This window comes from Pan troglodytes, chromosome 1, assembly GCF_028858775.2.
Source record: "Pan troglodytes isolate AG18354 chromosome 1, NHGRI_mPanTro3-v2.0_pri, whole genome shotgun sequence".
Taxonomy (NCBI): domain Eukaryota; kingdom Metazoa; phylum Chordata; class Mammalia; order Primates; family Hominidae; genus Pan; species Pan troglodytes.
The window spans coordinates 95680226-95706571 of NC_072398.2; the positions used below are offsets into that span (position 1 = coordinate 95680226).

Sequence of the window (26346 nt, forward strand, 5' to 3'; positions counted from 1 at the left end):
AATGGCATTCTCTGGGTCTTTTGCAACAAGTACCAACTTTACACAAATGACCCATCAGAGGGCTCTTTTTTCCAAGCCTCAAATCTAGCTTTTGTGATGATGTCACTCTGGCCACAATGATTATTGAAGAGGTGGGCACTACAGTAAATTGGGCCAATCAGGGCCCCTTCCTGGGGGAAGGATGTGAGGGAAAGAATGTCCTCTCTCCTTTGGATTGCTACCAGTGAATGACCAAAGTTGTGTCTCACACAGAAGCCCTCCTAGCATGCAAGAGAGTGCAAGATCTCCCAAGAAAGAGAGATGGAGCATCAATGGCATCTAGAAGCCAGGGGACATTATATGAGTTTTGGCATTTACCCCTGTATGATCCAGTGCTGTGAACTCTTTTCTCTTATTTTATTTTTCTTTTTTAGGGACAGGGTCTTGCTGTATTGCCTAGGCTGAAGTACAGTGCCTAGCCATAGGTGAGATCATAGCACAATACAGTCTTGAACTCTTGTGCTCAGGTGATCCTCCCAGCTCAGCCTCCTGAGAAGCTGGGACTATAGGTGTGCGTCATTGCACCCAGCTTCTCTCTCTTTCTCTTTCCTTCCTTATTTCTTTCTTTCCTTCCTTTCTTTCTTCTTTCTTTCTTTCTTCTTTCTTTCTTTTTTCTTCCTTTCTTTCTTTTTCTTTCTTCCTTTCTTTCCTTTTTTCTCCTTCCTTCCTTCCCTCTCTCTCTCCCTCTCTGTCTCTTCCCTCTCTCTTTCTCTTTCTTTCTTTCTTTCTTTTTTTTTTTTTAGATGGAGTCTCACTCTGTCATCCAGGCTGGAGTGTAGTGGTGCAATCTTGGCTCACTGCAACCTCTGCCTCCTGGGTTCAAATGATTCTCCTGTCTCAGCCTCCTGAATAGCTGGGATTACAGGCTCACACCACCACGCCTGGCTAATTTTTGTATTTTTAGTAGAGATGGGGTTTCACCATATTGGCCAGGCTGGTCTTGAAGTCCTGACCTCAGGTGATGTCCACCAACCTCGGCCTCCCAAAGTGCTGGGATTACAGGTGTGAACCACCACACCTGGTCAGCTTCTCTTTTTCTCTGAAGTGAGTCTTAGTAGAGGAGTTTTTCCCCTCAAAATATCTAAAATACTAAGACATCCGTTCAGAAGCCCCCACGTTGACACTGTGTCATAGCAACATGTACCCTTGGTGACTCTCCTCTGCCTCACTGTTCGAGTCACTGTCCTCTGCCCACACTTGTACCACTGCTTTCCACCAACACACACACAACTGGGGAAATGGAAAGATTAATACTGTATTAAGATCATCTTTCCCACTTGGCCCTGCAAATGACTCTGGGAGGTAGGTGGGTTGGGCAGGTTGGGTTTACCCCTATTTTGCAGGTAAGGAAACAGAGGCTCAGGGAAGTGAAGAGCTGTGCTCATGCCTCAGGGCTGGTGCCAGGGCTGAGATGCAAACCCAGGTGATCTGGTGCCAGGCTGAGATGGCAGTGCCACTGTGAGGCAGTATGGCATTGCAGAAGGCAGCAGGGAGTTAGACTTTGACTTAGAAAGAGCAGCTAACTTCTGTGAGACTTAGTTTCATCAGCTGAAAAACTAGTGTTTTAGTCTGTTTTTTGGTGTTTCAGAATACCTGAAACTGGGTAATTTATAAAGAAAAGGAATTTATTTCTTACAGTTTTGGAGACTGAGAAGTCCAGGGTCAAGGGGCTGCATCTGGTGAGGGTCTTCTTGCTGGTGGGGACTCCCTGCAGAGTTCTGAGGCAGCACAGAGCATCAAGTGGTGCTGGGGCTGAGTGCGCCGGCTCAGGTCTCTCTTCCTCCTCTTATAAAGCCACCAATCCCACTCCCATGATCACCCATTAATCCGTTAATCCATTTATCCATGAATGAATGGATTAGTGGATTTGTGGGGCTAGGGACCTCATGACCCAATCACCTTTTACAGGCCTCATCTCCCAGTACTGCCACACTGAAGATTAAATTTCAACATGAGTTTTAGAGAGGCCAAATATTCAAGACATAGCAATGGGATACAATTATCTATCCTATAAAGCTGCCTTGAGTCTTAAAAGAGAGCTTCCAATTTAAAAGGCACCTGGCCCACAGACCGTGACACCATCATATTCTTGTGAAATGGCTCCTGAAGGTAGGGAGTAAGGCAAAATGTCTACACTACCCAGCCCAACAAACAGCAAGCACAAGGAAATACAAAGACCCTGGGTCAGTGCTCTGTGCTCCGTTCTCTCTTAGACTAGTTTCTACAGCCTGTGAAAGTGTGGGAGGACACCTGGTAACTGCGCAGTAATTTCCACACTTGAGTGGGCACTGGGATCACCGGAGGGCTTGTTAGAACACAGATCTCTGGGCCCCTATCTCAGAGGTCCTAACACAAGCAGGTCTGTGGTGGCCTGAGACTCTGTATTTCTAGTAAGATCCCAGGTACCGTTGTTGCTGCCGTTCTGGGGACCACATTTTGAGAACTGCTGTCCTACAGGGTCTGCTCCTGGGAGGGCCCAGAGACAGGGTGTGAGGATCCCTTTGTGTTTTCTCTCCCAACCAGGCTTCACTGAATGGTTTCTGGAGCCCGTCCTGCATCCAGGCAGCTGGAGCAGCGTCACTGGCAGCTTTAGTGAATGTGGTTAGTGAAGAACCAGAAAAAACAGGTGTCACACTTTTGGTGCTTGAATTTTTTTTTTTTTTTTAATTTTTGAGATGGAGTCTCACTCTGTCTTCCAGGCTGGTGTTCAGTGGCATGATCTCGGCTCACTGCAACCTCTGCCTCCCAGGTTCAAGTGATTCTTCTGCCTCAACCTCCCGAGTAGCTGGGATTGCAGGTGCGCACCACCACGCCCAGCTAATTTTTGTATTTTTAGTAGAGACGGGGTTTCACCATGCTGGCCAGGCTGGTCTTGAACTCCTGACCTCATGATCCACCTGCCTCGGCCTCCCAAAGTGCTGAGATTACAGATGTGAGCCACTGCGCCCGTCCTGGTGCTTGCATTTTAAAAAGCCAGGGTAGAGGTGCAAGATAATAAAGATTTGGAAGCATATGTAAGCGTTCCCTAAGCTTCCTACCATGACCCCAGCCAATCCATATGGGATGACTGGTGGGGGCAGGAGCTGAGAGCACTGAGCTCACAGAACAGTTCTAGCCCTGAGATGGCCCTCCCAGTACTGATCAGTGCCAGCAGGAGGAACATAGGGCCTGGACACTTCACTGAGCCTCCCATCCCACCCACCAAAGGCCCACACGGGTGGTGGGGCCTGGAAACCGAGGGAGGTGGTGGTGCATGGAAGGGGTAGTCTTCCATCCCCTGCCCCAACTTGGGCAAGATGGAGCTTCCTGGCTACATAGGGTTACTACCAGACAACTCCTTGTAGGGCTTATTTTATTTTATATTTTAATTTAATTTAATTTAATTTAATTTAATTTAATTTAAGTTAGTGTTTGCCTTCCTATCTGCCTATCACTATAAGGCAGCCAGAGCCCTGAGCTCTTCCTTGGTCTTCCCAATATTTCTGTATCTAACAAGAGAATAAAGGATCACTGGGCAGAAAGTAGACGTAAGAGAGAAGAAAGAGAATACTGGGAGTGGTGCATGGCACCCTCATTGTTACAATAAGAGTAGCTCCTAACAGTGTCCATCAACATTGCTGATGTCAGTCACAACAGGCATGGACAACAGGTAAATAGCCACAACAAATCCCAACTTTCTCTAGAGCTGTAGCATCTACCACATAGATTTTGTGTAGACCAAAAGGGCTCTCTGCAACCCAGGCAAAATGTATAAAAACACAGATATGCTTAGACACTCTCAGGCAAAAGTATTGCTCAAAAGAAAATAAAAAGATTGCCTATAAAAAAGCAATTCAAGTGAATCTCATATTTCTTAGAAGTTACAAATGAGCAAAATCTTCAGTTTTTGAGGAAAGAAAAGGTTGTGCCTCAGAATTGCATAAACATAATTAAGCAGCTATCCATCTGTGAGGACACCAGAAAAATATCCCTAGATATACAAAGGTCCCTAATATTCTCTTCTTGAAGTAAAGAATCATATTCTCTTCTTGAAGTAAATTACTTCAAGACTGGCTAAAAGATGAATAAAAATTTTAAGAATTCTGGAATGGTGACTTACCATCAAGAATTCTTGATGGTAAACGAATAAAACCAGTTAAACATACTGTTAGATCTAAATAATTGAAATATAATAATAAAATTTACTGTAAGCTTAAAAAATAATTATTTCAAGAAAAAATAAAATGAAAATACAATTAATTAGCAACAATCAGGCTGGGCCCTGTGGCTCACACCTGTAATCCCAGAACTTTGGGAGGCCGAGGTGGTAGGATCACCTGAGGTCAGGAGTTCGAGACCAGTCTGGCCAACATGGTGAAACCGCGTCTCTACTAAAATACAAAAATCAGCTGGGTGTGGTGGTGGGCACCTGTAATTCCAGCTACTCGGGAGGCGGAGGCAGGAGAATCGCTTGAACCTGGGAGGCAGAGGTTGCAGTGAGCCGATATTGTGCCACTAGTGAGCCGATATTGTGCCACTGCATTTCAGCCTGGGCGACAGAGCGAGACTACCTCTCAAAAAAGAAAAAAGAATTAGCAAGAATCAGAGTTTAAGTCACAAGCCATATTGCTGGACACCAGTAAGTAGCAAGTAGATTGAGAAAGAGTAAAAGTGTATTAATTTCCTCATTTTACATGATGAGAATAAAAGGATATACATTTATTCTTAATTTTCAAGATTAGAATAATATTTGTAAAAATGTTTTTGAAAATCTTTAAAGTACATGCAGGGAAAATGGAGAGCAAAACATGTTTTCCAAATAACCAGAGCATCTGATAAAGCAAAACAGGACACATAAAATGAAAGCAGAAAGCAAAGGAAAGGGTAAGGAAGTATTAAAAAGAAAAACAGGCTGGGTGTAGTGGCTCACACCTGTAATCCCAGCACTTTGGGAGGCCAAGGCGGGAGGGTCGCTTGAGGCCAGGAGTTCAAGACCAGCCTGGCCAACATAGGGAGACCCCGTCTGTACAAAAAATAAAAAATTAGCTGGGTGTGCTGGTGCGTGCCTATAGTTCCAGCTACTCAGGAGGCTGAAGCAGGAGGATCTCTTGGGCCCATGAGTCTTGGGCTGCAGTGCACTATGCCAATTAATTGGGTGTCCACGCTAAGTTTGACATCAATATGGTGACCTCCTGGGAGCAGGGGACAACCAGGTTGCCTAAGGAGGGTGAACTGGCCCAGGTCGGAAATGCAGCAGGTCAAAACTCCTGTGCTGATCAGTATTGGGATCACTCCTGTGAATAGCTACTGCACTCTAGCCTGGGCAATAGAGCAAGACCTGGTCTCTTAAAAAAAAGGAAAAAAAGAGAAAAGAAAATTAACTATGCTCTGTTAACTGATATACAGGTAAGTTACATGCTGTTACACATTAAATGATGCAAAATTGTATGTACAGTGTAATTCCAATTTTGTGTAAAAATGGTAACTATTTCTCTAAACTTATATGACAGCATTTCTCATATTGCTTTCTGTAGAACACTACTTTGTATGAGATGTTTGTGAATAATTGTTCCAGAAAAAGGGATCTGGTAAAACAAGGCTAGGAAAATCTAAGCAAAACCATGTAAAACCATTTCATTTTGGCAAGTCTTCTCAGTGCCTTATTGGATATTTTTTCTTTTTGGCCACCCAACTCCTGGACCCTCATCTTCCATGTGTGGACTTTCTCGTCTCATCAGGCAGTGTCCATCTCCTACAGCAGAAGCAGATGATCCCAGTTCCTTACCTTTTCTCTTCCCTGGTGGCTTCACCAGTCGGATAGATACATCTGTCTGGGAGTTGGAGCTGGGCTGGTTACCCCTGGAAGCAGGGGTGGTGGGGAACCCTTCCTGGCAGGGGCCAGCCACATTCCTCAGTGCCCATGCCATTCAGTGTTCAGAGTGACTATGCCAAGGTCCTCACCAGGCTGTTTTGGCGGTGTGATTTTGGCATTTCTCTTTGTGTAACTTTCCTTTGTTCTTGCCCACCTTCTAAACCCTAGTTCTCTAGTCTTCTTGAATCTAGAATTATTTCAGTTTTTTGAGAATACTAGAATTTAGTGTTATTTAAGTAAAATTTTGTTCTGCTCAAATCAGTTTGAGGCAGTTTCTGCTGCTCGCATTTCTGAATATTGACTGACGCATTATTATACTAATGTGTACTGTGAATTTCTAAAAGGGAGAAATTTTCCAAAGTTATTTGTCTGTACTTTTTCCCTTTTCTTTTCTGAAAACTTATGAATCTCCTGTGAAATTAGTATGGTGCGAAACGTAAACTTATGGCTATAAAAAAGTCTGGGAGGAAATACAACAAATGAAGCATAAAGGATATTTTATTCCAAATATTGGTTGAGGACTTGTGTTTGTGTCTCCCTTCAGAGATCCCATTAAAGGGCGACTATAAACCCATCACAGCAGAGATGATATAAGGTGGATCAGACAGTGGGTAGGAGATTTAAACATTTCCCCAAGCTGGAAAGGCAAAGGAGGTGTGCTGATGGATAAAACAGAGTGGAGGAAGCCTCAGAACAGAATATGATGCCTGCAAAGGACTGGGGTGGAGGTGGAGCTGACCTACACTTTGGAGCCCCAGAGAGACTTAGGGATGAGTTGACCATGTAGGGTGGAAATGAGAAGGGACAGGCAATGCTAGGGTTAACTGAAAGTCTGTCCAGGCACCAGCTAGGGCAGTCAAACCCTTTTCCTCTCTTTCTCATCTGCTTGCAGAGCAATAGCTGTCTAGGTCCTGCTCTTCTTTAAAAAAATTAACACATACTCTGGCTCGTTTGCCTTGGCCCCCTAGAATAAAGCCTTCTCAGTTCCAGCATAAACAGCTGGTTCCTGTCAATTCACCCTCAAGTGAAGCTTGCCAGGCCATAAATGGTGTCTTTTTTTTTTTTTTTTTTAAGACGGAATCTCACTGTCACCCAGGCTAGAGTGCAGTGGTGTGATCATAGCCCACTGTAGCCTCAAGCTCCTGGGTTCAAACAATCCTCCTGTCTTAGCTTCCCAAGTAGTTGGGACTACAGACATGTGCTAGCACACCTGGCCAATTAAAAAAAATATTTTGTAGAGATGGTGTCTTGCTATGTTGCCCAGGCTGGTCTTGAACTCCCAGCCTCAAGCAATCCTGCTGCCTTGGCCTCCCAAAATGCTGGAATTACAGATTTGAGCCACTGTGACTGTCCCATAAGTGGTACTTCTAAGCAACCTTCTTATGCAGAGGAGAAACCAGTTGGGAAAATAGATATACATTCACAATAGCACAGTAAACCCTGCATCAATGTAAGAGCTATTTAGAAAAACTAACTTAACCTTTTATTCTTAAGGATGTAGAATCACCAAAATATGAAGAATACTCCCAGCACAAAAGAGAAAAGACAAAATAACATACAGAATAAGCAATAGCCCTGGAAGAAAAGGAGAAACGCAGGACTAGAAAACTGCATCTTCAAAGAGATTCAATAAGGGGGTTTCCAGAAAAATGACTTTGTAATAGAATTCATGTAATAGAATAAGAAACTAGAAGACATTAGTAATATAAGGCAAAAGTATAGATTTCTTTTTTAACAAAAGAAAAAAAAAAAACCCAAAGCAATGAGAGACCTCAGATAAAAGAAAAAATGGTCCAGGAAGAAAGCGCTCTAAAATATGGCATGCAGCCTGGGCAATGTAGCAAGACCTCATCACTACAAATAAAAAATATTAGCCAGGTGTGGTGGCATGTGCCTGTAGTCCCAGCTACTTGGGAGGCTGAGGTGGGAGAATCACTTGAGTCTGGGAGGTCGAGGCTGCAGTGAGCTGTGATTGCACCACCGCACTCCAGCCTGGGCAACAGAGCAAGACCTCATCTCAAAAAAAAAAAAAAAAAAGTGTGGCATGATACTGAGCAATTGACAGTTAAAGTGTCTTAGCACTTTTAGTCCATTCGGGCTGCTATAAAAAAATACCATAAGCTAGGTAGCTTAACAACAGAAATGTACTTCTCACAGCTCCTGATGCTCCAAGTCCAAGATCAAGGTGCCAGCAGATTCAGTGTCTGGTGAGAGTCGGCTTCCTGGTTCATAGATGGCAGTCTTTTCACTGTGTCCTCAAAGTGGAAGGAGTAAAGGGGCTCTCTGCAATGTCTTTTTATGGACACCAATTCCATTCATGAGGGCTTCACCTTCATGACGTAATCACCTCCCAGAGACCGCACCTACAAATACTATCATATTGGGGATTAGGTTTCCATATATGAATATTGGGGGCACAAACATTCAGTCTATAGCAAAAAGAAAAAAAGAATTTTATTGACATGCTAGGAATATTATTCTGTAAGAGACAAGAGGTTGTAACTCTGGATCATTACAGAAAGAAGTGTCATCTTAGCTTTGTAATAAACAATAATAATGTTGCCATAATAATGTAAACACTATTTTCTGGTTTTTGATTATTTTTAACAGATCTATAAACAAAGCCCAAAGACTTAATTATGATTCCAGAACAGAATGTCAGTGTTTTACATGACAGTGTTTACATGACAAGTAAAGTTGTAACTGACAGAAGGTGGGAGGAGGAAGGTGAGGAGGGAGGTTGGAGGGAAGCGGGGAGACACACATATCCTCTTCTAGGGTGGGGAGTTCAGAGGCACTGTCTGAAAACAAAGGGAGGCTTAGGCTTATTATTAAAAGTTACAAAGGTAGTCAAGAGAAGAGCTAAAATTATAATATAACTATCAAAACTGGGGAGGAGAACAGTGAAGAGTTGGGAAGTAGAACAAAAGAGAGTTATATCCCTATCTTTCATTGTAGGCATTCCGCAGATAATGTTTAAAGGCAATGCATTAAGTAATAGAAACATAAGCCACGTTATTAGAATGATGGGAGTACACTCAATAAGTGATGAGAAATTGTTAAAACGATTGATTCCTTTTGAGGAGAGGGACTGCAGGTAAGGCAGGGAATACTAATTTTATTATTTTTATTTTTTAATTGTTATTATTATTATTTATTATTTTTATTTTTTATTTTACTTTAAGTTCTGGGATACCTGTGCAGAGTGTGCAGGTTTGTTACATAGGTGTACATGTGCCATGGTGGTTTGCTGCACCCATCAACCTGTCATCTAGGTTTTAAGCCCCACATGCTATTAGGTATTTGTCCTAATGCTCTCCCTGCCCTTGTCCCCTACCCTCTGACTGGCCCGGGTGTGTGATGTTCCCCTCCCTGTGTCCATGTGTTCTCGTTGTTCGACTCCCATTTATGAGTGAAAACATGCAGTGTTTGGTTTTCCATTCCTGTGTTAGCTTGCTGAGATTGATGGCTTCCGGCTTCATCCATGTCCCTGCAAAGACATGAACTCATTCTTTTTTATGCCTGCATAGTGGGAATACCAATTTTTTATTATAAATTTTTTTGAACTATTTGACTTTATAAAAGCTATGTACATGTATTAATTAGATAAAAATATAAAAATAATGGAAGATGCATTATAACATAAAAAACAAAATAATTTGGAACATAATGGATAGTTCTTATTTTCTAATTTACATGCTTTTGTATAGTCCGCATTTTCTGTAATGAGGATGGATTACTTTTTATCATTAATAAATGAAAATAAGATAAGAAAAAGAAAAATTAACAATGACTTCTTAATTCTCAGACCATCAGCTCTAACAGGGCAAGAATCCTGTCTGTCTTATCTTTGTTTTTCCAGTGCCCAGGGCAGCCTGGCCCCAGCAGGTGCTAAGTGGATTGAATGCAGGAAGATAGACCCTGGGAGAGAAGCATTTGGGGGCAAGGGAGGCATAGGTGGGCTTCACCTCATCTGAGTTGGCTGGAGTGTTGCCCCTTCCCTGGTGGCCTCTCAGAGCTTCCCCGCTCCAGAGTGCTCTGAGGCTTGGATCGTCTGAGCTGGGTTTGGGGCCTTAGTTCTTGCTGAAGATTCCTAGTGTTCACATCTGCCTTGGCCGTGTTGTCGCCCCTGCTGTTGTCTGGGGAGCCCAGAGGTTGTAGGATGAGGTGATAGGGTGGGCATGGGGTGAGGCACGGGCCACTGGGGTAATACCTGCCATGGGTCCTGGGGAGGGATGAGGTCACAGCCTGCTGTTCTGAGAGGCGGGTGGGGAAGCCAGGCCAGCAGGCAAAGAGAACCTTATGTGTTCTGCATTTTAAGGATGGGATTAATCTCTGGGAAAAATCCAACATACTTTGGGAGTGGATCCTCTTTGTCTTAGGGCAGTTCAGAGCAGGTGTGACCCCAAGCAAATGTCCCCTGGGGCCAGCCTGTCCTCCCCAGCTGGGTGTTCACCTACCATGCTCACCCTTGCTTGTTGTTGCTTTGCTCCAGTAGCTTTCCCTCAGCTGGCCCGAGGGACTCAGAACGACAGCCTGTGGCCCTAACCACAGAGTGACCTCTAGGGAGCTCCCATTTCAGGGGAAGACCACTCATGACCACAGGAGCTCCTAGTCTCACGGTAAGGATAGGGCATCACCATAGCTTCTCCCTGCGTGGGTCAGAGTGACCCCAAAACTGATCCCCCCTCTTTCGCCTCCAGTCTGATGGCAAGAAGTCAATGATGTGTCCCCTGGCCTCCTGGGAGCAGTGGTTGGGTGAGGGGTGACATCAGTACTCTTAATTTAGAAAGTGGGTGGGACCAGGGGAAGGGTCTCGGAGTAGACCTAGGCCATTGCCAAGATTGGCCAGCAGGGGGCAGAGTAGACCTTAGCAGGAGAGGGCAGGCAGAGGAAGGAGGGAAAAGGGAGGAGATGGTTTGATGGAAAGGGCTCTCAGAAGGAAGGTGGGGAGGGGCTTGGTGGGAGCTGGGAAGGTGCCATCCTGCTTCATACCTTGGCTTTGGCAGGGGAGGTCTGCATGGTCTTCTTGAGGAGAGAGAAAATAATTACAGAGATACTGGAATGGTTGAGCTGCAGAATTTACCAAACCAGGGACCTCTTATGTCTAGGTTCTCATTATATGAAATAATAATCCTCTATTTATAATCCACTTTAAATCAATTAATGTATTTTTTTTGCAATCAAAAGGCTCCCAACTGTTGCAAGCTAATTAGGGAGGGACTAATTAGGGAGGGACACTCAATCTCCAGCTCCCCTCTTTGTTGCTGAAATCAGACATCATCCATGCCAAGGTTCTGCTTACCAGAAGCTCAGCCTCACCTTACCCGCCTAGGGGTGGGGGGGTTGACTTTTCCTTTGCCTCCAAGTGCCCCTTAGTGGCACTTGGTTTTGCGGAAGACTCTCCTCCTCTGGTGCATTCTGAATTTTCTCTAACCTCAGGAAAATCTAGTGGCTTTCCTTTTTAGATGGAAATGATGCTTCACTGAGAATCTCCCACCCTGATGTTTAACAACATCATCTACATTCATGAATGTGTTGATGTTTTTCATCTGTGTTGTTTTGTGTTGGGTGGAAATTGAGGTAAGGGTTGAATTTTGCATGTGGCTCAAGGTATAGGCCAGATATTTCATGCATGAATACAGGTTCCATAGGCAGAAATGAGCACCAGAATATACAGACTCCTGTAATTTGTGGGAATCTTGGCGAGGGCTTTGGACATATTCGGGGGGTGCAGGGTGGAATCAGGGCAGGGTGGTGGTAGTTATGAACAGAGAGGCCCCTGCTGACATGTAGGCATCTAATGCAGTTCAGAATTTTTAATTTATAGATTCTAGTAGAGAAGACTATATAAAGATTTATATTTTGGAGGTAGATGTAGAAAAGCTTGAAGTGGCCAGAGATAGTGTTTGTGGTGCAGATAGCAGAGATGATACCCTAAGACCTGTGAAAGCAGTCACAAAAAGCTGCGCTTTGTTTGTTAAAGATGTTAGCTGTGGTTTATGAGATGTGCTGCTTTGGATGATGGAAGATTAGGCCTGTGTTGGCATGGTAATGGAAAACATGTTGTTCACAAATAAAGTCTTTGTGAACATGTCCTTCTTTGATTCAGAATTGAGGCAGGCAGAGCCTGCTCCCATGGGCTGAGAATTTGCAAGCCAGGGTGGCCTTACCAGCTATTTGCTCTGGGGCCATGACCTCAAGAGTAGGGTCCTGGTTTTCGTTACACGAAACAAACATTTATGGTAGCCAAATGATGATGATTGTGTAATTACAAGACTGGATAAAGTGATGGAGGAAATACAATCTCAAGCATTTGTGGAAGGAAGAGGGCAGAAGGGTTGTTGTGGTTAGGGAGGCTTCACAGAGCAAGCAGGACTTGACAGGACTTGATCTGGGCTCGGAAGGTGGCCACCGTGAGACCTGTCAGACTGGAGCAGACTGTGCTACAGCTCCTGGGGAGGAACATGCCTGGGGTGGGCTGTGGAGGGCCTCACACGCAAGGGCTGGAGGGGTTAGAATTGGTATGCTGATTTAATAAAGAGGAGGAAGTCACAGAAGGAAGAAGTCACATACCTGGATATTTAGAAAATAGTAGAGGGGGCTGGGCGTGGTGGCTCCCGCCTGTAATCCCGGCACTTTAGGCCAAGATGGGCAGATCACCTGAGGTCAGGAGTTCCAGAGAAGCCTGAACAACGTGATGAAACCCTGTCTCTACTAAAAATACAAAAATTAGCTGGGTGTGGTGGCCTGTGCCTGTAGTCCCAGCTGCTGGGGAGGCTGAGGCAGGAGAATTGCTTGAACCTGGGGAGCAGAAGTTGCAGTGAGCCGAGATTGCACCACTGCACTCCAGCCTGGGCGACAGAGCAAAACTCCATTTCAAAAGAAAAAAAAAAAAGAGAGAAAATAGTAGAGGTGTCACACCAAGCTGCATCAGTGGAAAAAGCCAAGTGGAATAACTCAAGCATCATTTTTCTCACCCCCAAACTTCTCATGGGGGTTTCATTATCTGATTCCATCTTCCATTTGCCATATATTTGCTCAATCCCTTCTTTTCCTAGTGATACAGGCAGGAGGCAGGAGTTCAGCCCAAGTGGACCCCTTGGCCAGAGAGTGTCTGGTTGGGACTTATGGATTATGTCCAATTTCTGGGTGGCAACAGAGAGGGTGGCTGCAGATTGAGTGTCCCTTCATTATTCTTGGAATAGGAAATTCTGAGAATATTGGAATAGGAATTCCAAGAATATTATTCTTGGAATAGGAATAGTCTTGGAAAAGGAAATTTGTACCATTTGAGATCCTTCCAGCTGTAAACAAATAAAATAACTGGTTTAAAGTGGATTATAAATATAAGTTTATTATCTCATATAATAAGAAATCTAGAGATAAGAGGTCCCTGCAGCTCAACCATTCCAGTTTCACTGTAATTCTTTTCTCTCTTCTTGAGAAGCAATAAGCACAGCTCCTTCCATGACAACGTCCAAAGTAAATAGGGGTGGGCGCAGTGGTTCATGCCTGTAATCCCAGTACTTTGGGAGGCCAAGGCGGGTGGATTGCTTGAGAGCAGGAGTTCGAGACCAGCCTGACTAACATGGTGAGACCCTGTCTCTACTAAAAATACAAAAAATTAGCTGGGCATGGTGGTGCATGCCTGTAGTCCTAGCTACTCAGGGGGCTGAGGCAGGAGAATTGCTTGAACTCGGGGGGAGGAGGTTGCAGTGAGCCAAGATGGCGCCACTGCACTCCAGCCTGGGCAACAGAGCAAGACTCTGTCTCAAAAAAAACCAAACCAAACCAAAACAAACCAAAACAAAACAAAAACAAAAACAAAGTAAATAGGGAGTGCAGGGAACTTTTTTTTTCTCCCAAAACTTTTTTTTTTGTTTTTTTGGAGAAAGGCAGAAAATCTTTCTCATAAACTCTCCAGAAGACATCTCCTTCATATCACCAGCCAGAACTAGGTCCCATCTAGGCCACTTCTAGAGGCACAGGAGGCTTGGAGACCAAGTCTTTGGCATTGTTGGCCTTTGTTGTGGAAGGTGTGGTCTGCCAGCAAGAAGGAAGGAGAGGGGACTGGTGGATGGTTGGTGAACAGCAGTGACTACTGCAAACCCAAGGAACAGAGGAGTGGCAGAATTACTGCAGAGGGGAGGCAAGAAGACCAAGTCCTTGGGGTTTGCAGGGAAAGAGGAGGCAAGCTCTTGTGTTTAAGAATACCTGTATGGTGGGTTCAAGGTGCACTGTAGATTGAGTGCTTTGGCTTTGTGTGAGGGACACCCCACGGCACCTGTGCTAGAGTTTACTTAGACGGCGAGACCAAAGCCACCTCAGTCTCTGTTTTTCCTCCTGTAGTTTCAACCATGAGGATTCACCTTGAATTCACAGAGTGGAGGCTGGCATTGTCTCCTGGGCAACATATTCCTCCTTCCTCTATGAGGAAAAACTCCCCAGAGGCCGGACACTCCTGGGAGTGGGTAGAAATGAAGACCTGGGGAGGGGTAGAGACAAGAACTCATCTCTTTCTCTTGAACTTCCAGGTCTGAACTCCCTGCCCTTAGCAGTGGGAGGACAGGGGTGCAGAAGGGCAACGGCAGATGTCTGCCTGATGGGGAAGAAGCAGCCCCAGCTGGGGAGTTCCTGTCTTTGTGAGGGGCAGTGCTCTGACCAGGCTAGGCTGGAAGTCAGGGGCTGACTGTGAGGGGCTTTGTGGGTGGGGATGCTTGGCAGAGGGGAGGGATCATGAGTGCTGAGTGGGGGGCGGGGAGGGGCTGGGAAGGGATTTGGTGAAAGGCTTATGGGGTCCTGGGCTGGAGATGGGGTTCTTCAAACATGCTGAGGGGTGATGGTGGGGTTTCCTGGACCTCCCACCCCAAGAGAACTGAGGAGGCTTCAGTGCCTCCCTCTTCTATCTTGTGTGTCACACTCTGTGGCTTGCCAACCAAGACCGTCAGCGGATTGCATAGGTATTTCCTCTCTCAGAAGTCAGTGGAGTCCCCCATTTCTTCAAAGAAAGCATGAGTGCCTGTCTTAGGGATCTGGAGCTCTGAGTTAAGTCTCCTTCAGTTCTTCACCAGCCCTGCGGCTTGGGCAAGCCACTTCACCTCTCCCAGTCTTGTTTTCGTCATCTATGAAACAGCAGCACTGTGGGGTCAGATTGACTGCTGTGTGAATCACAGCTCAGCCTCTGTTAGCCTCTGTTAGCTCTGTGTCTTCAGACAAATTAACCTCTTTGGTTTGCTTGCAGAGTTTTTGTCTAGAGTTTTCAATCACTCATTTCCAGATGAGTATTGCACTTACTTTTGCCAGGTGCAGGGCCTAACAGCAGCAGCAGCAACAGTGAAAAAATCAAAGCAAAAGGGATAATGTCTCGTTTCGTCATTAGGAGGGATTCACATTACACCGTGAGGTTGGCTGGGGCTCAGATGAAGTCACCATTCTGACTGCTGTCATAAAAACTAAGTGGGATAAAGAGGGTTTTGTAATCTGCGAAGGCTGCCAGGACAGACGTAAGGATGAATCAATCCCTGGGAAGGAAGCCCAGATGGTGGCTTTTCAGACTTGACAACAGGTGGCGGCTCCCGCCCTCAGGGTGGGACTCTTGGATGGGCCCTGTCCAGCTCCAGGACCAGGTAGGCCTGGAGGGGCCTTTCCTCCCTGGGAAAGGAAGTGGCATGCATCCAGAGTTCCCAAAGTGGCGATTCCATTTACCTTGCTCAGTATTTGACTCTCTCGTCCTCCTGTTTGAGACGGGAGGAATGATGGTGGGTGAGGAATTCGGGAAAGCCACTTTCATCCCTCCTTTTGCAGTGAACTCGGCCCAATCCCACTTGTCCAGGAGTGTTCTGCACCACCCCACCTCGGGGTTCAGGAGGAAAAGGCCACTATATGGCTTTAATTTTAGGATTGAGATAGAACTTTAATAAATTTGAAGGTTCAGTGTTAGAGCCTTCAAGTTTTGCAGTTTCATGGCAGTGGTTGAATGTTCCCATTTGTGCCCTTGAATTCCCTGATTGTGATTCGCACTGTTGTCCCCACCACTCCACTGCCACTACCACCGCCACTCCGCCGCCACCACCACCGCCACTCCGCCGCCACTACCACCGCCACTCTGCCGCCACTACCACAGCCACTCCACTGCCATTACCACCGTCACTTCTGCTATTGTAGAGTCACAGCTCACAAGGTGGGTAGCACGAGAGCTAAAAATAAACAGGTTTAAACTAGGTGTCAGAGTCCAGCAATTAAGGGCAAGGATTCTAGAGCCAGACTGCCTGAGTTCAAATCCAGGTGTGACCATTTACTGCCTGTGTGATCTTGGGCAAATTACATAATCCTATAGTGCCTCAGCTTTCACATCTGTAAAGTGGGGGTGATAATAATAACTCCTACCTCTTAAATGTGTTGTAATGATTAAATACATTCATAGATGTAAAGCTTTTTTTTTGAGATGGAGTCTCACTCTATTGCCCAGGCTGGAGTGCAGTGGTGCGATCTTGGCTCACTGCAACCTCCGCCTCCCGGGTTCGAGCGATTCTCCTGCCTCAGGCTTCCGAGTAGCTGGAATTACAGGCGCCCGCCACTGTGCCTGGCTAATTTTTGTATTTTTAGTAGAGATGGGGTTTCACCATGTTGGCCAGGCTGGTCTCGAACTCCTGACCTACGGTGATCCGCCCACCTCAGCCTCCCAAAGTGCTGGGATTACAGGCATGAGCCATCGCGCCTGACCTGAATATTTTTTATTCCATTTTACAGGCAGAGAAACTGAGGCTCAGAGATGTAACTTGTCACATCCACATAGCTAGGAAGTAGAGGAACCGGGTTCAAACCTGTGATTTTTGGCCCCCAAGGCTAGTGCTCTTCACTACGGGTTTATACACTGCAGCCTCCACAACTGCGTTGTTTTTTTTTTAGCACAAGGGCAGTGTCTCACACATCTTTCCAGCACACACAGGCCTTGCCTCGTGAGCCTGGCACTTGGCACATGTGATTTTAGTGTGATAAAGACTCTGGTATGTCTGGGCTTCCTTCCAGGGTGTACCCACTTTCCAGAGCTTTCTAATTTGTGTTTTTCATACTGTGTTCAAGCCCTTGTATGAGGAAGCCAGCCCTATCTGGATTTCCTTCCTAGTGACTCCAGGGCAAGCAGTAGTGCAGGAGACTCAGGGAGGAGGGTGCTGGAGGGCAGTGCCATCTACCCAGACAGATGTCGGCTTGGTCTCTCATTCCCAGTCATTAGCTCAGAGCTTTTGGTGTCCTGGGGGGTTAGCAGTTGGATAAGGGCAAAGACCCTTTTTTTTTTTGTATTAAAAAAATGGACATATCATGGCTGACTCTGGGCATGCTGCCTATGAGTTAGTCCTGCTCCGCAGGGAGCAGTACTGGTCATTAAAGATTGCTGTCTAACACTACCAGCTCACCAAAGAATTAAAAAAGATTGATATATCCTAGTTGTACATATTTTTGGGGTACATGTAATATTTTGATACATGTATATAGTGTGTAATGATCCAATCAGGGTAATTGGAATATTCATAACCTCAAATACTTATCTTTTGTGTTAGAAACAGTACAATTCTTCTTTTCTAGCTATTTTCACATTTACAATAAATTATTGTTAATGTAATTTCCCTATTGTATTATCTAGTACTATCAAATACTAGAACTTAGTATCTAGAACTTATCAAATACTAGAACTTATTCCTTCTATATAACTGTATTCTGTATTCCTTCTATATAACCCTTTATATATTTCTTTTCATTCCCCTCTCCTTCTCCCCTTCCCAGCAATTGAATTCCCATTCAATTTCTTTTTATTCCCCTCTCCCTCTTCCCTTCCCAGCCTCTGGTAAGACTCCCATTCTCTAGATGAGATTTACTTGCTTCTTGCTCCATTTCAGAGACAGAGAAGAAGACAATGGCCTCAGTAAGATATACATAAGATGATCTTCTAGGCAGTAATACTAGTGACCATGGCAGAGAGAACTTGACTGGACTTGTGTTTCATGCAATGTAAGAAAAGCAGGCACAGCAAAAGAGAACCCACACTCCCCCACATCCCCTGCAATGTAACAAATAACATAAGGAATGCTTGATTACCCACCAGCTTAAGATAGAAACCATCACCAAAGACCTAAATGTAAGAGCGAAAACTATAAAACTCTTTAAAAACAGGGGAAAAGCTTAACAATGTTAGATTTGGCGATGAGTTCTTGGATAATGGTGGGAGGATTGCTTGAGCCTGGTAGGCAGAGGTTGCAGTGAGCTGAGATCCCACCACTGCAAAAAAAAAAAAAAAAGAGAAAAAGAAACAGAAACAGGGTCCCACTCTGCTGCCCAGGCTGGAGTGCAGTGGCAGGATCATGGCTCACCATAGCTTCAAACTCCTGGGCTCAGGTGATCCTCCCACCTCAGCTTCCCAAGTAACTGGGACCACAGGTGCACACCACCACACCTGGCTAAATATATATATATATTTTTTTGTAGAGATGGAGTCTCACTATGTTGCCCAGGCTGGTTTCAAACTCCTGGGCTTAAGCGATCCTCCTGGCTCAGCTTCTCAAAATGCTAGGATGCCTGGCCCATTTTTAAGTTTTTTTTTTTTCTTTTTTTTTGAGATGGAGTTTTGCTCTTGTCACCCAGGCTGGTGTGCAATGGTGTGCTCTCGGTTCACTGCAACATCCGCCTGCCGGGTTTCAAGCTATTCTCCCATCTCAGCCTCCTGAGTAGCTGGGATTAAAGGCATGCGCCACTACACCAGGCTAATTTTTGTATTTTTAGTAGAGAGGGGGTTTCATCATGTTGGCCAGTCTGGTCTTGAACTCCTGACCTCAGGTGGTCTGCCTGCCTTGGCCTCCCAAAGTGCTGGGATTACAGGCATGAGCCACCATGCCCGGCCTAAAGTTTTTTTTTTTTTTAATTAAGTTTCTAACTCTTTTTTTTTTTTTTTTGCATATTATGTGATGTAGAATGAAATCTAAATCTGTTTTTTATGTATATGGATACTTAATTATCCCAGTGTCACTTACTGACTCGGCTGTCATTTCCCACTGATTTGCAATCTCCCCACCCCGTGCCTCAGTGTCTCATGCAATGCCCACCTGTCTCACAGATCACGTTTCCATTTATGTACGGGCCTAATTCTAGGATGTCTGCTTTGTTCTGCTTTTCTATCTCTATGCCTTCACTTTAATGTCTTGGCGATCACTGCTTTACATAAGTCTTCTCTCTGGTAGGCCACATCCACCATCTCGTTCAACTTCAAAATTATCTAGGCTCTTCCAGATACATTTCAAAACTGGTGTATCTTGCTGGGTTGATTTCTAGATATTTCAATGGTTTGTTCTATAACAAATGGCATTGTTAACTTTTTTACTAACTGTTGCTAGTATACAGGACTACAACTGACTTGTGTGGACCTAAACATTGCAGGTGCCGCGCTTGCGTCTGCTGAGTTTGAAGGAGGCAGATCATGGAGCTGCTAAGTGCCTCTGCTCTCTGAGGTGGCAAGGCAGTGGCTGGAGGAACGGATGTCTGAGTGGCTACTTTTGGCTAGGAATGGCAATGCGAGGAAAGACAAAGAGGACAGGGAGAATGATGTAGCAGTGAGAGAACTGGAAAGGGAACTGGATGAGAGAGCTGGAGAGATTTTTGCGTTGAGGCAGGGGGTTTCGGGAGAGGAAATGTCTCTGGTGAAAATTTCTGAGAAGATTTCTGTACAGTGCTTTGGTTAAATCCTGTGGTTGAGTCCTTTAAAAAAACCTATAGCTACCTCTGTAGTCAGATTTGTGAATCCTTTGACTGTGACTACACACAAATCTAAGCCAAGTTGATGAGGTGAGGTGGCAGGGTGGTGGAGGGGAGAGTCCCAGTATGTTAACTGGATTAGACGTGGCACTGAGCAGCTCACCAGTAATTGTTGATTGGATGATCACATCCACATTAGCTCTTGGGCGGTTGCCAGAGACAGTCCTGGAGGAAGCTGCACTTAGTGGACAGGGTTTGTTAGACCTTGGCTTGGAAAATGGGGAGCTGGCTTACTGCTTCCTTTCCAGACCATTTCAGAATATCCAGAAGTAGCCTGTAAATATTTGGGTAATGTGAGGCAGTGATGCAAGGCCAGCAAGCAGGAAGCCCTAAACATATGATAATTCCTATTTTCTCCCTTGTGCTTCCTTGAGAGCCACTGCAGAGGAAACCAGAAGGATGGCTTTGCAGGAGCCTTGCTGTGGCAGGCATGATAGCTCTGGACCCACAGCAGATCTCACTGAGGCCACGGCTGCTGTTGGTTCCACCAGAGCCTTGGGAGTTGGAACTCAGGTCCAACCCCACATCAGAAGCCAAGTGGAACCCCTTTTAATTTCCAGCTTGGCAGCATTTTAAAGCTGTGCCCTGCTTTCCAACCTTCAATCCCTGAGGGGCTAGGATGGAGGTACACCATGGTCTCCTTCCCTCTGCATGCTCAAGACCCCCTGGGCTGGAAAGAGGTGGGGAGGCCCTCATGGGGCCCCCAGCCTTCACAGGGAGACTGAGGCTCGGCCTTGAATAAGCTGCCAGCTGAGCAGGGACACAGTTCTTCTTCTAAGGAACACCCAGGTGAGGGGAGAAAGCTCTGGCCCTCAGAGGGGATCTAGTCTCAGTGAGGAAAACACAGTCTCTGCTGAAAAGGAAGTTAAGGATTTTGAGATGGAAAGATCACCCTGGATTTTTGGGATGGACCTAAGATAGCTACAGAGGTCCCCGACAGGGAAAGAGGGAGCAGGGAGAGTCAGATATGGGAGTGTGATGGCAGAAGTAAAGGTCAGAGTGATGTGGTTGCCGGCTGGGGAGTCACAAGTTAAGAGATTGTCACCGAGTACTCCCATTTTCTAAGAGATGGTTTAATTCTTTTTAAAATTTATTTTCTCTTTTCCTTACCTCCTGCTCCCCACTTCTGATTTAACCCTTTAGAAATTCAGATATAGCTGTTGAAATCTCTTTCACCAGACACTCCATGCAGGGCAAGATGCAACCCCTTTGAATAGAATCTCTTTGAATGGAACCCCATGGAAACAACCTGGCCAGCAGATCTAGGGTGTTGCTCGAGGCAGCAGCTCTCTGAGATGGGAGTGGTGTGGGAGTTGAGTCAGGGGAAGAGCTCCCCAAGGGGGCAGAGTTTGGGATGGGGAGAGGGGGGATCAACAAGATGGAGATGGCTTGAGCAAGGCCTGAGTGGGAGAAGGAATGCAGAGGGGAGAGAGGCTGAGACGGAGCTGCACAGTGGCAGATTGCTCCAAGGTGAATTTAAGCAGTAAGATCACAAAATTTGCTTTGTGTTGGTGCCAGCGTCCATGTGCTAACCCTTCACTGGAACCCATCCCAATTAGGGCTGTGCCTATGGCAAGGCAGGTGTAGCCAAGTCCCTGGGCTGACAGCGGGGGCGTGGAGGGCAAGTTTCCTAATTCCCAGAGTGAGGAGGGTTTTAAGAAATGCCTAGGTCTGGTGGTGGTTCCCCTGGAGTCTTCCTTCCGTATAGGTATAGCAGAGCTGAGGAAGAGGCAAGGCAGCCCCCTTCGAAAGTTATTTCTAAATCTGGTGTATCTTTCCTAGCGCCTTGCTCCCAGCAGGGTGCCAACTGATCACCACCAAGTGCCACCAGATAATAAAGGGCTGTTCACATTTTAATGACTTAATTCATTCAGCAGAAAGCCACTTGGATCTTCCTGTGGGGCAGGCCTTGTGCTGGCTGCCAGGTATGCAGCTGTGAAGAAACAGGAGAGACTCTTTTACAGACACCCCTTCCATTTGGTTCTCCTGAGGAGTCCTTATTGCAGGGCCCATGGCCGTATCTGGGGGTTCAGAAAAGGTCTTCCTGCCAGATACCTAAAGCACAAGTTAGCTGGGGAGAAGGGAAGGCAAACGGGTGTGTGGAACAGCATGGGGCTGTGAGGGCGGAGCCAGAACCAGCCAGAGCAGGTGGAGCAGTGGGCAGGGAGGAGAGGCTGGAGCCCGGCAGGCAGGGGCCAGATGCCCCGGGCTCTGAGTGGCAGGGGATTTGTACTTTACTCAGACAGAAAGGGGAAGCCTCACCTGCTTTTTTACGTAGGGGAGTGGCAGGATGACCAGCTAGTCCCGGTTTGCTTGGAATGTTTGACCTGAAGGTTTTAGCACTGAAAGTCCTGTGTCTGGGAAACCCCTTAGTCCCAAGCAAAAAGATGGACTTGATTGATTAGATTAATGTTTGAAAAAGGTCATTCTGAGGGAAGAATGTATACTGGGATTGGAAAGGGGAAGAGAGGATAAGGGAGTACATTTAGGAGGCTGGGAAAGAGGAGTAGTACAAATAATAATATGATCTAATATTTATTGAAAGTTTACTATGTACCAGCCACTATTCTAGACACTTCACATTCATTATGCTATTTAATCTCCAAAACAATGCCACATTAGATACTATTTTTTTTTTTTTTTTTGAGATGGAGTCTTGCTCTGTCACCCAGGCTGGAGTGCAGTGGCACGAGCTTGGCTCACTGCAGCCTCTGCCTCCCAGGTTCAAGTGATCCTCCCACCTCAGCCTCCCGAGTAGCTGGGATTACAGGCATAAGCCACCACGCCTGGCCTACATACTATGTTAATTTTAATTTTTTTCAAATGGGGAAAGGCTTAGAGAGGTGACATAATTTGTTTAAGGGTCAAACATCTCATGAATGGTAAAGCAGGATTTGAACCTGGAAATCTGACTTTGGTGCTGGACCCCACACTGAACTGCCATGGGAGTTTGTTGTGTCTGTGTGGATGAAGAGAAGACTGTTGGAAAGTCTGTATAAAAAGCAGGTGGACTCCATGTCTCCTTTCCCACCCTGCAGACAGGTGACTCTTATTTTGTGACCCGAGCTGACTCTAAATGAGGTCCCCAAAAGGAGCCAGGAGCAGAGATGCTACACTTAAACAAGGGAATTAGGTAAAAGTCTGCACACTGAATTGTGAAAGGATCTTAGCCCTTCCTCCACTCACCTTCAAGAACATTACCAGCCAGGTTTATTACATCTCCAATAGGAGATTGGAAGATTCCTTTCTGGGAAAATTGACCATCTCAGTAAGGCCTCCATGAAACAACTCAGCCAGATTACACTGGAATGAAGATCATGGGTAGACAAATCTTGTCCTTTTAGACAGAGCTTCTTGATAATTTTTAATGCCTCATTCTTAAAAGGAGCAGATAGGCTGTGTGCAGTGGCGTGTGCCACTCAGCTACTCAGGAGTCTGAGGTGGGAGGAATAGCCATTGCATTCCAGCCTGGGCAACATAGCGAGACCCCATCTCTATAATTAAAAAAAGAAACATTTAAAAAATGGAGCGGATAAGCCAAGAATCACCAGATATTTAAGGAAGACCTTATATAGGAGAGACAAAGAACTCCCCCGACCATAAATAGATAAAAGGAACTTGGAAAAAATTGAGTCAATGCAGGTAATAGAAAAAAATGTAAAAGATCAATATCTTCAGAGAACTAAGAGAATATATTGAATCTATGAAACGGGAAGACTTTTTTTTTTTGAGACGGAGTTTCACTCTTGTTGCCCAGCTGGAGTGCAATGGTGCGATCTCAGCTCACTGCAACCTCCGCCTCCCGGGTTTAAGCGATTCTCCTGCCTTAGCCTCCTGAGTAGCTGGGATTACAGACACCCACCACCACGCCCAGCTAATTTTTGTGTTTTTAGTAGAGACGGGGTTTCACCATGTTGGCCAGGCTGGTCTCGAACTCCTGACCTCAGGTGATCTGCCCACCTTGGCCTCCCAAAGTGCTGGGATTACAGGTGTGAGCCACTGTGCCTGGCCAGGAAGAAATTTTAAAAGGAATTTTCAGAAAAGAAAAAGATCTTTGAAATTATAAAATAGATTTGCTTCTGTGTTTCCCCCCGTTGTTGGCAGAAATAAACATTCAATGTAAGTGTTAAAAGATAAAGTTGAACAGAAAGCAGAATTAAAAAAATATGGAGGCTGGGCATAGTGGCTCAAGCCTGTAATCCCAGCACTTTGGGAGGCTGAGGAGGTCGAATCACTTGAAATCAGAAGTTTGAGACCAGCCTGACCAGCATGGTGAAACCCCATCTCTACTAAAAATATAAAAATTAGCTGGGTGTGGTGGCACATACCTGTAATCCCAGCTACTTGGGAGGCTGAGGCAGGAGAATCATTTAAACCTGGAGGCAGAGTTTGCAGTGAGCCGAGATCGTGTCACTGCTCTCCAGCCTCAGTGACAGAGGGAGACTCCGCCTAAAAAAAAATATGGAAAATAGGACAGAAAAGAAATGAATGTTAGAGAATCAAGTCCAGGAGTGAAGAGTGAACCAAGACAATGGAGACAAAGAAATTATCAAAGGCATGGTAAAAGAAAACTACGTTTTCATGTAAAAGAATCCCTTTATTGCCTAGCACAATGGATTAAAAAAAAGATTCTTAGCAAGGCATGTAATTATGAAATTTTAGAACACCCTGACAAAAAACAGATTCTTTCCAGCTGGATGAAACAGAATACAGTTCCAGAAACTAGAAGAAAATCATGTGATGTCTCTAAACTTCTGAAGGAAGGTAATTTGTAATCTAGGTTTCTATGTCCATTTACAGTCTAGGTTTCTATACCCAGACAAACTGTCAATTATAAGAGCAGCAAAAATATTTCCAGACATGCAAGGTCTTAACGTTACTTCCTAAGAACCCTTTCTCAGGAAGTTATTGGAGAATGTGCTCTTCCAAAACAGGGGATTAAGCCAAGAAAGAGGAAGGCATAAGGTCCAGGCAGTAGGTGATGCCACATGGGAGAAAGGCAAAAGGAAATCCTAGGATGAGGGAGCAGTTTAGAGCCAAGAAGATGGTCCTGTGGCCGATCTAGAGATAAATCAGTCCAAATTGGAGTAGAATCGTGGGGAACTCCAGGAGAGACATCTCCAGGTAACAAAAAGGTTATAGATCATCTAACGTGTTTAACTGAATTGAAAGGAAATTTACTATGTAGTGGGGAGTTTGGGGAGGGTTAATGACAGGAAAAGAGAAAACTAAACAAATGAAAAAAAGATCAATTATTAACTTCTTAGAAAATTTAAAAGTTGCACAAGAAAGAAAATACACTCAAAGCAGACTGCATTGTTAATCTGTGAATAGTACTTACATGATCATAATACTCTGTACCCTAATTCTGTTCTAACCAAAAACGATCATGTAACTATACTGGAGGAATTTTGCAGGGAGGGGAAGTATGTGCATATTTGTGTGTATATGTATTGTCAAAGAACCAAATTTTTGTTTTCCATTGTAGGATGTCATTGTAGGATGTCATTAACAACTAGTATAAAAAACAGAAAAAAAATCAAATAGCAATACAAATCGATTATGTAGAAATACAGAAGTAAATACAGGAAGAAATGCATAAAGGGGAGGAAAGTGGTTGCCTCAGGGGTGGGGACTTGAGGGTGGGGAGGACTCAATTGGGGAGTACTGATTAACCTTGGAGAACTGTTTGACTTTAAAATTATGTACATATATGACTTGATTAAAATCAATTCTGGAGGGACCCATGGGTCTGGGAAAAACTTAGGAGACAGGAGAGGAGTGGGGTGGGACTAGGTTTGGAGTGGCAGGGCTGGGGCTGGGAACTGGGCTGGAGCTAGAGGATATACAAGAAGTGCAGGAGGAGGGAGTGGGGAGTGGGGAGCTTTGGATCACACTAGCCAACCTAAAAATCACTCACATAAATGTATCAGGAGGGGTCTAGAACTGTGCTTGCCACATAATAAGTGCTTAGTAAATATTTGTTGGGTAAATGAACAAATGATTGCATCCTCACAGATGCTGCAGAAGTCCTCTTCAGTTAGACTGGGATACCCTTGTCTTCTCTGTCTGAATAAAGATTTGCTTAGAGAGGAGATCTATTCATTAAGTAGTATTTTATTTAAAACTTACTATGTTCCAGGAACCATTCCAGAGATTGAGGATAGAGCAATGACAAAACAGGTAGAAATTCCTGCCCATGTGGTGTTATGTTTTCAGGGAAGAAGCTGACAATTAACTAGGCACATACACACATTTGACATTGTTCCAAAACACATTATGATATTAACTCGCTTAATCTGCACAACATGATGGGAAGATACTATTACTTTTCCTGATTTACAGATGATGAAACAGAGTCACAGAGAGGGTAAGTAACTTTCTCAAGATCACACAGCTAATAAACACGTGGCTGGAGCTGAACTGGGACACCTGGGCTCCAGGGCGAAGGCTCTCTTGACCACCATGCTATGCTGCTTTTGCAAGCTCACTCTCCTTCCCAAAAAGGAGAATGGGGGGAGTTTCTAAAGACAAACCAGGCACAGACTCTGCCCTGCCATGGCTTGCATCAGGGAGAGGGCCTGTCCACCAACTGGTGGAAGCAAAGTGAGAATGGCTGGGCAGGGAGGGGGAATTGCTGGGCCAGTCAGCTG

General features: G+C 45.1%; 1 protein-coding gene across 2 annotated transcripts in view; it reads left to right on the top strand.

Annotated features, from left to right (window-relative positions):
• The window catches only part of S100A7 (S100 calcium binding protein A7), a 67196-nt gene that overhangs the window by 19214 nt on the left and 21636 nt on the right, over positions 1-26346 (top strand). The gene's annotated exons all lie outside the window — the stretch shown is intronic.